General features: G+C 44.8%; 1 protein-coding gene across 9 annotated transcripts in view; it reads left to right on the plus strand.

Annotated features, from left to right (window-relative positions):
• The first annotated feature begins 13,177 nt into the window (after positions 1–13,177).
• The window catches only part of SLC8A1 (solute carrier family 8 member A1), a 304,578-nt gene continuing 303,078 nt past the window's right edge, over positions 13,178–14,677 (plus strand). For 7 of the 9 annotated variants that reach the window (XM_033144997.1, XM_033144999.1, XM_033145005.1 and 4 more), the window contains exon 1: positions 13,178–13,417. The gene's annotated coding sequence lies outside the window, so the exon portion shown is untranslated. The remainder of the gene's footprint in view (positions 13,418–14,677) is intronic. The other 2 variants (XM_033145006.1, XM_033145007.1) reach the window with 1 other exon arrangement.

Here is a 14,677-nt window from a genome sequence, read left to right on the forward strand (position 1 = left end):
GCCAGACACACTGCCTGCATTGGTGCACCAGCTCTTTTGGAATGCGAAGCCAGGCAAGAAGGAATCATCACTCCTGACCCCTTGCTGGGATCTGGCTTCAGAGGCCTCTGGCATCTCAGTCCTGGAGACCTTTAGTATCTTGACCTCCGGGGAGTCTCTAATTAGGTGTGTTGCTTGTGCATTCCTCCTTTGGAACCTCTGAGACAATGTCCAGGTCACAGCAGGACTCCAGAGACACAACAGGTCAATTTCTGAGGTGCCCCCAATCTTTTTATTGATAGAAATGCTGCATCATAGCAGGTAGATATTTAGCAGGTGGAGTGTTGTTGGCTAGAAAGTAAGAGGCCCGAGGAAGGAAATATTAATTCGACATAATCAAACTACAAGGCATGGCTGTTGTTAGCACTGTCTTCCAGAGTGTAGTTTAATTCTGTCAGACATGTACATATCGTGTGAACAGCTTAGAGGACACCTTAAAACTCAGCAAAAATAATTCATTCCAAGCACTCAGTATGTTTATGTAGGGAGAACACACTGATTGTTGATTGCGACATTGTAACAAACCAGATTAATGTAAGTGATTCAAGCAGGGATTTCAAAGAATGGAAAGTATGACACACACTCAAGATCATATTCCACAATCAACTGGAATAACCGTCATCCCAGAGTCCCATCAGCACAATGATTGACAGAGGCGAAAATCCCCATATCTTGCATAAACATGCAATGGAAGGGTGGGAAAAAATCTCTAAGTACATTACTGTTTTTTCTGGGTTGTTTAAGTGGTGTTAAGAGGGCACTAATCAGATTTTCACTGATCATCTGTGGGCATCCATAGCAATGATAGAAGAACATCACAACCTTGTACTCTGGCACACACCAGGCAGGAAGGAACCGTTGCCGCTTGCCAATTCTGTGCTCACCATTGTTCAGGTAGATTTAAATCCTCACTTCAAATGCAAGCATGCATAGAAAGTAGGGGTGCTTGAAGAATTTGATTTATGTGGATTTTGTGCAAATAGCACGTGCTTTGCATCTCCCAGATTGACATGCAGGTTTTCTTCAGATTTCGCCCTTCTCCAGATTTCATGATGCACTTCTTGGATAAAAAATAGCATTGAAGTGCATTAAAATGCATATTTAAGGATGTAAGTGACTGAAATTATTATGTTATTAAATGGATAGTACATGTGAATTATCATGAGGATTTTTTTTAAAGTCACAAATAAGGGGCAGAACAGATTTATGAATAAAAACAGGCAAAATTAACATGAAAAATAGACTGAGTGGTCTGACCTTTATAAAGAAGAGGGGAAATTCACACCAACAGAGCATCTGCTCAAGGCTAAACTACATATAATAATCAATAGCATGTATTTTTCATTCTCTCTGACTGTTCCCCTAATGAAGTCACAAAGTCACTGCTGCTTACCAAGTGGGAGAGATTGGTGTGGTGTGGGTGCACCAGCAAGAATAGTGGCTTGGCTCCACCACTGCTTTTGCGCCACGCTGACTTCCTGCCACTTCACCTCTCCTAGGAAGCATCAATGATCCTGCTGCCTGTAAACTAGCATGACAGCCCCACCCCACCAAGTGAGCAGCCTGTTTTTGTTTGTGAGTCTTCAGTGGCATCTGGTTTGCAAATATTGGACAGAGAATGCTGGACTGAAAAGGACTGTTGATCTGATTTAGCAATGCATTCAACTGCAGTGTGCCTCTGCTCACAATTGAAACATTTCCCACAGTCCATAGGGGCTGTGTATGTCAGTAACAGCCTGCATGCTGTAGAATGTTGCATATCTTTATTACTCAGAGAAAATGAAGGTCACTTGCTGCATATTAATCCACCCATGAGCATTGTGTTGGGGGCACATTTGAAGGGACTCGGCTGACATCATTTTCTTGATGAGTGACAGAGCATGAAGTTAACAGCCGCTGTGCAAAGATCCTGCTGTCAAAAAGGCTCACGACGGACATTACAAATCTGTGTTGAATAAATTGTGGGTTGTTTTATTGGGAAGTTTGCAAAACCAGATTAAGCTACAGTTCCTGGATTCTGCTTTAAGTTTATCTCCACTCCCAATAAGGTACAAAAATTTTTTCTTTTCCAAGCTAGTGTAGTGGGGGAGATGCAATTTTATTTTGGGTTTTTCAGCATAAAGTCAAGGAAGTACACCAGTGACCTTTCACTAGATTAACACTAATGCCGGTTTATCTTTCCGCTTTGAATTCAACAAAGGTATTTTTCAAATGTGGATTCGCCAAAAAGGGATCTGAAGCAGACAAACAAGGAAAGGTTTTCTCAAGGCAAAATTAGGCGCCTTGGTTTGATTGTGCGCCAAAGAGTCACAAATCAGTGGCCATTAGTGACCCACTTCGTTGTTAGAAAGTGACAGATTGGAACAAAGCATGGCAAATGGCAAAGGTAGCTCCGAATTCTTTGTGATACTCACACTTTCCATGGGGGGTTTAGCTCCCACCCCAATTCACTAAAGGTGCTTCATCTTTGTACTTCCCCAAAGTCTTCTCCATACCACAAGCAACTCCAGACGCTCCTGGGTCCACCATTTCACACTAGGTTCTTGAAATTGTGTCACCAGTACATTCAACTTCCCTTGGTAGTCTGGATAAATTAGTAATCTTACCCTGATTGGATCACTGTAATCGATCGTACACGGGACTGCCCTTGGAAGCTTCGGTTGGTGCAGAGTGAGGCTTCCAGAATTTTAACCGGTATATGGAATCACATTACACCAATTCTGGAAAAAATTGTATTGGTTGCCTATACATTTTTGAGTGCAATTCAAGGTTCTGGTGCTTATCTTAAATTCTTATATTGCTTGGGACCAAATACATGAAGGAGTGCCTCTCTTTATATCAGTGATGATGCGGGATGGAGCCTTCTCTGTGATGGTGCCCTGTTTGTGGTATGTCCTCACCTGAAAAGGAAAACAGGTACTGACACTGCCAGTGGTGGCTGGTACCAACTAGAACTGGTAGGGTAGAAGACAGGGAGCCCAACAGTAGGGGGAACCACCCCACTGGCTGGTTGTTAGAAAGAAGATAAGGGCAAAGTGATGTTGGTGGGCAGGTCCAATTTGCTCCATAGGACCAGCCTTCGTTTCAATGGAAACCCTGCGCAAGCCCGTCTACTTATGCAAGGGGGCTTTATAGAATCATAGAATCATAGAGTTGGAAGAGACCACAAGGGCCATCCAGTCCAACCCCCTGCCAAGCAGGAAACATCATCAAAGCATTCCTGACAGATGGCTGTCAGCCTCCGCTTAAAGACCTCCAAAGAAGGAGACTCCACCACACTCCTTGGCAGCAAATTCCACTGCCGAACAGCTCTTACTGTCAGGAAGTTCTTCCTAAAGTTTAGGTGGAATTTTATTTCTTGTAGTTTGAATCCATTGCCCCGTGTCTGCTTCTCTGGAGCAGCAGAAAACAACCTTTATCCCTCCTCTATATGACATCCTTTATATATTTGAACATGGCTATCATATCACATTAACCTTCTCTTCATATCATATCATATCATAATTAACCTTCTCTTCTCCAGGCTAAACATACCCAGCTCCCTAAGCCGTTCCTCATAAGGCATCGTTTCCAGGCCTTTGACCATTTTTGCCCCCTTTCCTTCCCCTGTGTACCCCTACAGTCCCCAAAATTGGTTCTGGGGAGGGATGGTTGAGAGAACCCCCAGAAGAGTGTGCAGGGAATGAGAGTTTGTTCCTTGTGGCAAGTTGAAATGCTTACTTTGATGGAACAATCACCTTAATGTTATGTCATATTCTTCCCCTTATGTATAATTTCAGGTACTCCACCTTGGTATCAACATTAATGAGGCATGGGTTATAGATCATCATCATCCTCATCATCCCATTTCAATAAGGATTCAACTATACAGACCACAAGTGCTTGCCTGGATTGGAATGCAGTGTATCAGAGAGAGAAAGAAAGAAAGAAAGAAGAAAAAGAAAGAAAGAAAGAAAGAAAGAAAGAAAGAAAGAAAAAAGAGGTAGAGACACACCTGGACCCAAAGCTTTCTGTCTCAATTCCTCTGACTCCTAGTGAGGTTCAGAACTTTGTGACTCACATTTTTCCCTACAGAGAGAGCTGCAATGCTGTGACCTAATATGCCTTTGCTAAAAAATAAAATCAAGGATTATCCTGCTCCTAGCAGCGTGCATTGCCTTGACGTGACTGATGAAGTTCTAAATCCTTTTCTTTTCTGCAAACATTTGTCCATAATAGCACATCTAGGTGCACTCATCTTGCACTGAGTGGATTAAAAAGGAAAAGAAAAAGTAAGGCTGCGCAATTAAGCAACATGACCTCTTAAGCAGCTTTCCTGTTGTTGTTGTTCAGTCGTTCAGTCGTGTCCGACTCTTCGTGACCCCATGGACCAGAGCACGCCAGGCACGCCTATCCTTCACTGCCTCCCGCAGTTTGGCCAAACTCATGCTAGTAGCTTCGAGAACACTGTCCAACCATCTCATCCTCTGTCGTCCCCCTCCTTGTGCCCTCCATCTTTCCCAACATCAGGGTCTTTCTAGGGAGTCTTCTCTTCTCATGAGGTGGCCAAAGTACTGGAGCCTCAACTTCAGGATCTGTCCTGAAGCTTTCCTGTTACGGGGCAATAAACTGGAATTGAGCCAATGGTAAGGCAAAGACCTGCGGCTCTGGTATATAGTGAGGTGATGTGTCAAGCATGCATGAGATTGTTCTTTTAAATAAAGCTATCCTGGAAAACCAGGCATGGTTCTCAGGCCTGGGTCATTTTCAAACCATTGTGTTAGCAAATGCTCCATATTCACGTGAAGTGGGGATGGCTTCATTCTACTACTCTGTGCTGGCGAAGCCTTAAGAGGCAAGAAAGGCAAACCTAAATTTCCCTCTGTATTCTTTGATTCAGTAAGTTCACTCTGATTAGATCAGTGAGGTCCAGCTTAAAGACTATTGAATAGCTCCGTCGGTGAGCAAGAAACTAATAATCTCAGGGTTGTGCGTTTCAGCCCACGTTGGGCGAAACTTGCTGCACTGCAAGGGGTTGGACTGGATGAACCTCATGGTCCTTCCAGCTCCACAGTTCTATGATTCTATGACTACAGAGAGACTAAGGTAAAAAGGTAAAGGACACCCTGGGCGGTTAAGTGCTGTCAAAGGCGACTATGGGGTTGTGGCGCTCATCTCGCTTTCAGGCCGAGGGGAGCGGCGTTTGTCCACAGACAGCTTTCCGGGTCATGTGGCCAGCATGGTAAACTGCTACTGGCACAATGGAGCGCCATGACAGAAGCCAGAGCGCATGGAAACGCGCGTTTACCTTCCCACACAGCGGTACCTATTTATCTACTCGCACTGGTATAGCTTCGAACTGCTAGGTTGGCAGAAGCTGGGACAGAGCAATGGGAGCTCACTCCGTCATGGGGTTTGAACTGCCGACCTTCCGATCAGCAAGCCCAAGAGACTCAGTGGTTTAGACCCAGCGCCACCGTGTCCCCCTGAGAGACTAAACTCGACCTGTAATACGAGTCACTTCTTTCTTTGGCCATCCAAACCCAATAAAATTTACTATAGACCATGAAACTGGTACGGCTGAATGTTTCAGCTGACGAATCTGGTCAAGTTGAACATTATGTTAACTGTGTGTCTTGCATCTAATGCAAATTTCATCAGTGCGGGGGACGATGAATGGATTTAGAGCAGGCATGCAGAAGGCATGGAATAGGGGAATTCTTCCCGAAGCAAATATAGCCCTTGAAGATGGATTTTCATCAATTGTTGTTGTTTAGACATGCCTGACTTCATGACCCCTTGAACCAGAGCATGCCAGCACTCCTGTCATCCACTGCCTCCCATAGTTTGGTCAGACTCATGTTGGTAGCTTCTCCTTGTGCCCTCAATCTTTCCCAACATCAGGGTCTTTTGCGTGGCCAGGCGCAGTCCCCGAACCCGGGCAGCCCCTGAGGGAAATAGTGAACGTGACAACGTTCTATGGGATAAATTGGCCACAACTATGATTAGCCAGTATGTTAAAGTATATTGAGAATAATGGTGAATGTAAGAATATAGTTACAAAGTTACCAAAGTATATTAGTATTGAAGCAGTTGAGAGAACGGGGGAAGTCCCCAAAGAAGATTGAATTAGAATTAAACAATGATTATTTAGTGTTCCTGTTTAGGTACGTATAAGTTTCTTTGTTATTTCTTATGTTGTTTAATGTGTTGTTGTGTTTTTTTTTTTGTTAATTGTTTTTGGTTATTTGTTTGCTGTATTTGTGTTTATTGTAGAAAATAAAAATTTTATAAATAAAAAAAAATAAATTGGCCAAATTTATTAATATTCAGATGTAGGGAGACCTTGGCTCAGGCATTGGGCGTTTATACTTCCCAGCCCCCAGCTGGGGTTCTGGGTAATTTCAGGGTTATCCAGCCTGAGTGGGGAGTGAGCTAACTCTGGAGAACATATGTTCAAGCAGATAGCCTCCCCCCCCATTCCCACCGCTGGAGGGGGAGGGCAGTGACGACCTCTGGGCGTATGGCCAATGCCTCCCCCTGAAACCCCTTATCAGGAACCTGTTATCGACGCCGCAATGGGGGTGGGGGTCACGCCCCTCGCCCCTCAACTCTGTAGATGACTAAAGGATTCCGCCCAAGGCTGCAACCGCCAAAGTTGTGACGAATTGGTACGGGAAAAGGCGAAACCTGCCATGCAGGGAAAGTCCTTTCTGGCCCTTCAACAGCGACCTTGACATAGCAAGGTCATAGAGGTTATAAATCAAGTAATAAATAAGGAAAGAAGAAAGAAAGAAAGAGAGAGAGAGAGAGAGAGAGCGAGAGAGAGAGAGAGAGAAGAGAGAGAGAGAAGAGAAAGAAAGAAGAAAGAAAGAAAAGAAAAAAGAAAAGAAAGAAAAAGAAAGAAAGAAAGAAAGTCCTAAACAGCTGGAGAGCATTTTTTTTTTAAATCTTGTGGTCATTGTTTATTTAATGAATAAATAAAACTGCATTAAAGTGTGGGGAGCCAGGCGGGGGGAATTCACACTAAAATGCTAAGGGGTTTACATGAGGACTTTTAAAAATCTCAAATTAGTGTGGGATGTGTGGAAAACAAGTTATCTTGTGAATCGGCCTGAGATCTTTCGATGAAGGGGAGGTATATGAATTTAATAAATAAAATATTAATGGTGATGATGGTGATGATAACTGAACTGGAGATTGAAAAGGTGAGAAACAGAGAAACTGAAACAGACAGTTCTGTGAGCCTTAGTTTGTTCCCTCCAGGCCTGAGGAGTGACCCAACAGAGGCGCGATGCTAAGGAAGAGTTGCCAGCGTAAGGCATTGTTGGTACTCCTCCTCTGTGAAGTTTGCAGCGATTCCCACGCTCATTGCACATTCACCTGCAAAGCCAAAGGAGTCAGAGAGGTCCGGGCCATGTGCAAAATGCCAGTTGAACCGAAGCACCTTGGCAACCCTCTGAGCCTGTCGACAGCATCTCTCAGCTGCAGCAAATTGAGGCCAGGAATTTGCCAGGACTGGCTGGCATGAATATTTGATGCCGTTCAATATTTAAAGAGCTTGATAAGATAATTTAAGAAACTCTGTCACTTTTTAAATTATTTGTAGACAATTTATAATGTAGCAAAACCCACTCGGTGTGAATAATACTGCAGCTGGAAAGAGAGCAGGGTTGCAGAGGCTTTCCCTTAATTGGCTTGAAAACATCACAGCGCTGGTGCTGTCACTAAAAGCTCTCTGGGGCCCCAGAGTTTTTGCTGGTGTGAAAGGGGAATCATTATTGCCCATTTTTGCCCAAAGACCTGGCCTAAGCACAGGAACATGCTGCCCATTTTGAGTCAAGCACTCCATTACTCTCCTTAAGAGGAATGTTTTGGGGGTTGGGGTGTGTGTGTGTGTGTGTGTGTGGTGTGTGTAAGGAGATCACCAGGTTTCATTGCAACTGCACTGAATGTTCTGCAGTTTTGATTTCGTGTAGAAATGAGAAATTGTAGTGAGGTAAAAAAAAAAAATTAATCAGATAAAAATCCTCCTCCCACCTTAAATGCACTCGCCTGGTACAAATATTTAACTTTAAGAGTACAATCCTATACATTTCTCCTCGAAATTAAGTCCCATTGTATTTAATGGAGTGCCCTCCTAGATTAAGTGTGCATAGAACTGCAACCACAGAAGACCTGCTGTATTTATAGTGCAAGCATGTAACTGTCTACTCAGAAGTAAGCCCCACTAGGTTCAATGAGACTTACTTCCAAATATTATTTATTTACTTGGTTAATCTAGAGCCCAGGGTGGAAAACATCAACATGTCCAAACAGTACATGTTTTTAAAACTCAATAAAAATATTATAACATTTGAAAACAATTTAAAACATTTAAAAACAGAACATCTGAACAAAATAGAAAGTTCTTTCCAGTAGCACCTTAGAGACCAACTGAGTTTGTTCTTGGTATGAGCTTTCGTGTGCATGCAACTTCTTCAGATACACTGAAACAGTGTATGCACATGAAAGCTCATACCAAGAACAAACTCAGTTGGTCTCTAAGGTGCTACTGGAAAGAACTTTCTATTTTGTTTCGACTATGGCAGACCAACACGGCTACCCAGCTGTAACTAGAACATCTGAAGACATTTAAAAGCAATCACATGCTCAAAGTGATTAATTTGCGATTGCCATGTATGTAATTAGCCATTTTCTTCACTTCTCACTTCCCTCTGTGGGCCCCAAGTCTTGTGCCGTAGCCCCCCATTTATGTGATTTTCACCTGTGGCCCCCTTGGGGGCTCCTGGCTGAGAAACGCTGCTCTACAGAACAGGAACAGGACACAACCAAAGACTAGAAACTAAGAAAAGAGCAGCAACATCTAAAGGAAAAATGTAGTCAATTATCCAGTGTCCCATTACACACACAAACACGTGTGTGTACAGGCTTGTGTGTGTGTGTTGGAGTGAGAAAGAGAATTGGCTGTTCTATTCCCACTTTGTAAAGATACACCTTTCCCCCTGGAGTTCTAAAACTGAAACCATTTATGGAAGTTTGCTCTGTAATGATTCTCATCTATGGACAGAAAGAGGAATGAGAAATGTATTGGTACAAATTTGGTACAATTCTCCAGGGCTTCTAAGACAACCTTTGAAACTTGCTTGTGTCTTGTGACCTTAGTATTAAGGGAATTTCTATAAATTATACTCTCCAACATTGCATCCCTAATCTGGAGTCCGCCAGACATTTTGAACTACAACTCCCATCAGCCCCATTAGTCCAAACCATCCGTAGGGAGGGGCACTGGGTTGGGGAAGGCTGGTTTATAGAGCTACAGATGATAGACACCACAGCAAACCACTTTCTTTAAGCCCAGGTCTTCCCTAACCAAACATAAAGCGAGAGGACTTTTTTTCAGATAAAAAGAAGGATCGGGGCCGTTGTTTAGGCTTGAGTGTCGCAGAGCAGCTGAAGTTTGTTTTCCTCACAATTTCACTGGCGGGAAGCCACAGACAGCAAGGAAATACACAGCTGCTTCTAGTCTGTTTGCTTCAGAGCTCGGCCCACTTGGATTCCCAGCAACTGGTACGGGGGGGAAACCATGGCTCAGTGGAAAAGTATCTGCCTTGCAAGCAGAAGGTCCCAGGTTCAATCCTTGGCATCCAGTAGGGTTGGGAGAGACTCCTGCCTGAAATCCTGGAGAGCCGCTGCAAATCAGTGTAGGCCATACTGAGCTAGATGGACCAAAGGTCTGACTCGGTATAAGGCAGTCTCCTCTGTTCCTGTGTTCCTAAAGTCATATTCCCTCTAACAGCAGACATTTGTGTAGCCATCATGGCTAGTAACCATTGATAATCTAACCCTCCATGAAGAGCTATGTCCTCTGGGCTGGTTTGAGGCAGAGGAATGGTGGGAGGAACCAGCTGGGGAAACACTAAGGAAAGAAGACTCAGAACCCGGGGAGCGGTGGTGGGACAATGATGAGTGGGCAGAGGGAAAAGACTGGGAAGAGGTAGCAAGGCTTGGTGAGCTGGGAGATTTGGTGGCAGAGATAAGTCCAGAAGCAGAGGCAGAAGTTGTGGCAGGCGAGTGGAAGGCCAAGGGTAGAGATGAGTCCGGCTGCTGAAGAGTCACAGATGTCTCCCCCTCCTGCTGTAACAAGCTCCCCTCCATCCTGTTCTCCCAGAACCAGAAGAGGCATGAAATGGGCAGAGCAGAGGCAGGCTGCGGTAGGCACAGACTCTGATTGCTTGCAAGAAGCCCTGGAGAGTAGGAGACATAGACAGGGAGGTGGAGACTTTTAGTCACGGCAACTGATTTCATGGAAAAGGTCCTACAGGGCATGAACTGCTAGCTCATTAGGACTGAAACTCAGCCAAGTCTGTGCCAGATTGTGTTTTGCTAATAAAGAGTTAACTTTGAACGGCGTGATTTACTACTGGCTTACTCTTTGGCAGTTTAGCACCTTTGGGGGCTCAGGAGGAACAGCCAGTGGGTACTGCTGCCCCCTTCCATTGGCCACTCTGCCTAATGATTGAGACCCAGCCCTGAGCCTTCTTAGATTCCTTTCTGTCTGGGAGAAGTCGATAGATAGCCTGTGTGCAGATCTTCACTGGGAGGTTGTGGTTTCCCTCACAGGATACAGGCCAGCAGTTCTGGCAGAAAGTTCTTTGCAGGGAGGCTGCAGTTCTGTGGCTTGCCACACGGGGCAGAGATCAGTTTCTGACCATCGGTCATAGGAAGCTGCCGTTCGGGAATATAACGGGTGTAGGTGACTCTGCAAACAAGCTGGCTGTATGGACAGTATGGAAGAGAAGTGCTTTATTGCTGGGGGAGATCTGAAAGGATAGGTGCAGGCATGCCTTAGGCAGCAAAGAGCACCAGGCCCCCTCAGGGCAGCCATATAATGGGCTCCAGAGAGCTAATTGGAAGGCTATGCATTAAGTTAGTAATAAATATATAAAGAGCACAAGGTGGAGGTAGTGTGGGCTGACTGAACTAAAAGACCTGAGATCTGAAAGCCTGCTGGATGTGGCATGGAGGGGCTAAGGCTTTGTATTATGAAATATGCTTCTCTGGGCGCAGCAAACTTTTGCAAGGAAGCATGATGCCGAGGAGAGAGCCACTGTCCGTCTAGCCCACTGGCAGCAACTCTCAAAAGTCTTCAGCAGAGGTCTTTCCCATCACCTGCTATCGTATCCTGGAGCTTCTTGGAACTGAAACAGGGGCTGTTATGCAGAAGATGGGCTTTGCCACTGAGGAATGTCCCCCTCACAGTGCCAGAGCTACCCTTTTCTTCAGATGGGGTAATAGGGGAAGGGGTAAAGGACCCCTGGACGGTTAAATCCAGTCAAATTTGACTATGGGGTGTGGCGCTCATCTCACTTTGAGGCTGAGGGAGCAGGCAGTTTTTCCAGGTCATGTGGCCAGCATGACTGAACCGCTTCTGGTGCAACGGGACACTTTGATGGAAGCCAGAATGCACAGAAATGCCATTTACCTTCCCGCCGCAGCGGTACCTATTTATCTACTTTCACTAGCGTGCTTTTGAACTGCTAGGTTGGCAGAAGCTGGGACAGAGCAACGGGAGCTCACCCCATGGCGCGGATTCAACTGCTGACCTTACGATCAACAAGCCCAAGAGACTCAGTGGTTTAGACCACAGCACCACCTGTGTCTTCAGATAACCTGGTCCAGTATTGTTCAGATACTTATGTGCAAGTAGCAGGACCTTAAAACTGGTCCGGCAGCTGAAGCATTGTGCTCTTTGAAGCAGGACACTTGGCCAGCCCTACACTGGCCAGAGATGGCAAAAATAAAGCAGGTTAGCTTATCGAGCATTTGGCAGGCCCAAATATACAGCTGAGTGGCTGTGGTTAATGTGCCAGGTCACAAGCTGTGCAGCTATGCTGAATTCCTGCCTCCCCTTATTCCTTGTTGGTTTGTAGTGATTCCCTTTGTCTGTCTGCTGTTTCAAATGCCTTTACATGTAGAGCTTTCATTTGTATTGTTAAATTACCATAGTCTTTGAGATAGGAGCCATGTGAAATGTGGTGGGGGGGGTGCTAAACTGGCATGCATGAGTTCTGTACAGGAATGGGGCAAGAATTCAATTCATTTCATGTTTAGAGGCGACTGTACACATTTGCACTTCCTGAAACAATATGCAAGGTGACCGCAACAATTTGCACTTCTCTGAATTTTGCAGGGCATTCTCCGGCCAAGTAATGTGTGTGAGAATAAATGCACTAATGTAAAGGGGGGGGAATGCACATTCCCCTCCCCGAAAATAATGTAGGCAGATCCATTATACTAGGGAGCACCGCGTTGCAAAAATATATACATTCAGCAAAATGGCAAACATATGTATATTGTGAGAAATCTGTTCCGAAATGCTAATGAATTTTCACGAGGACTTAAAAACATGCAAACTGATGCAGATATGTAGAGAAATGAACTGAAGAATGGGAAAATGAGAAAGCGAGAGAAACTGAAATTGACAGATTTCGCCCCTCCCTAGCCCAGTAGTAATGACAGCAGCAGCGCCTCCTCCTCCTAAACCAGGATTTTTACTAATCTGGGATCTGCTTGGCTCCCCTTCCTTTCTGTGTTCTTGCCTCTCCACAAAAATGCGACTCTTAACCTCCCATCCTTGCAGACATGATGTATATTGTCTTGAAACCGTTCCAAGTGACCTAAGAAACAAAACCCTTGACCTCTAAGGAAAGTATTCCTTTTTAAAGTGGGGGGAAAGGTATTCTTAGAGATGAACCGCTGGGAACCTTTTGAAAGGGAAGGGAGTGTGTGGTGTGTGTGTGTGTGGTGTGTTCGTGTGTGTGCGGGAGGGGGGCGTATTTCTTTTCCATGTATACTTAGTGGGTCTTGACGATTACTGTACAAATATTTTGAAAAGAAGCAGCCAAACGGTCGGGAGATACACTAGAGATTGAGCCTAAGCATCAATTTTTCATGGTTGCATATACTAGTCTCAAATGATTTGTTCCAGCAAGCCACAAAAAGGAATATGTTGTCTTCCAGTTGATTTGGGAAGAGGGTAAAGGCAAAAAGGGGAGGCTTTGTGGCACGGGCTAAAGCTCGCAAAAGGTGACGGAGAGAAAGGGTTAGCGCTTTTAAAATTATATATATATCTATATCGTTTACGTGTCGGATGAAGCCTAAAGCTGCCAGATAGCTTCTTTTCGACAGCTTGGAGTTACTGTTGGGAACAGATCCATGTATGGAAGCGAAAGCAGAAAAGCAGAGATAAGCCGCTATCCAGCTATGCAAACCATGTTTAGAGACACTTAAAGGACAAGCATCCAAACTTCTTTCTTTCTGGTAAATGCAGAGGAGCTATCATATGAAGTTCTCACTCCACACAGCCCGAAACAGAGGTGCTGAGACTTGACAGGCGGTAAGTGCAGGAGTGGGGGGGTTGGGGAGGAGAAAAAAGGCTTGTTTGCATGACTTTCTGTGAGGAATTCCCAGAGGAGCAGCGTTTGCACTAGAGGCTTTTCATGTGTTTCGTAAGAGAGAGAGAGAGAGGATTTGGTGGAGGTCTCTGAAGGAATGGCATGGAGCAGAGCTGCTTACCCAAGAGTCAGAGAAACTTTCCCATGGAGGGACCAGGAAAGCAGCAAAACCTGGAGGGGGGGGAGATATGCAGAATAGTATTTATAAACGGGTTCCTCTTTGTTGGGATTTGTGAATCGTCTCATTTGAACTCGTCAGCGCGTACACAATGCATAAGCCTGACATTGTGTCGTCTTTTGTGCATCTGTTGTGTTTACTGCACAAATATGAGCATCTGGAGCTGCAGAATGTGTGTTGCTTTCATGTTTGGCGGTGTGTCTGCCTGAATGCTGTGCGCTGCTGAGCCGTGGGGTTGTAGGAAGAGCTTTTCGTAAACAACGGTGTTTCTCTTGGCAATCCAGGGCCCATTTTTTTAAAGGCAGTTCACTTGATTGCATCCTGCTCAAAGATCTTAATGCGGCTTTAATTGACAGTGGCATGTTGTGAAAGACTAGGTCTCTTCAAAGCAGCAGCACACACCCCGTTGTTGCTCTTTTTCCATCCGAGGCAGCAGTAGGGGAGGGCTTGCTGCCCTCCAGATGTTGTTGGACTCAGCCCCAGCCAGCATGGATGGGGGTCGAGGATGATGGGAGTTGTACTCTGTCAACATCTGGAGGGCCACAAGTTCCCCGTCTCTGACTGAAGGGAAGATTTCGGGAGTGTGGGCATCTCGGGGAATGGTTCTCCCTAAAGCCAAGCCATATGTTGCTAGACTGAAAGGAAAGGGGCATCAGTCAAGTTATATAATCATTATTCCACAGAAAAACCTTCCCTTTAAAAATCAAAGTTACAGCAAGTAGTTTGTCTTTTAAATCTTTGGAAATAAGTTATCTTTGACAAAAGTTGTGTTTGCATGGGTATAAGCTTCCAACTTTTGAAAGGGTTAAATCAGCATGCAAGAAGCAGCTCGGGTTCCTCATGATTTTGACATGGGCATACAAAACCATGTGGGGAAATTAGGAAAACCGATTCCTTTTGGGAATATCTGCTGTAGAGGGTGGGGGCATTCATAGCTTGTGGTAACAACTCCTTTCTAAATTTCTTTCCCTTTGCTGCAGAAATGTTTTGTTCCTCAAGTTTCTGTTTCCATTTTTAAATTCTG

The sequence above is a fragment of the Lacerta agilis genome, chromosome 3, assembly GCF_009819535.1.
Source record: "Lacerta agilis isolate rLacAgi1 chromosome 3, rLacAgi1.pri, whole genome shotgun sequence".
NCBI classification, from domain to species: domain Eukaryota; kingdom Metazoa; phylum Chordata; class Lepidosauria; order Squamata; family Lacertidae; genus Lacerta; species Lacerta agilis.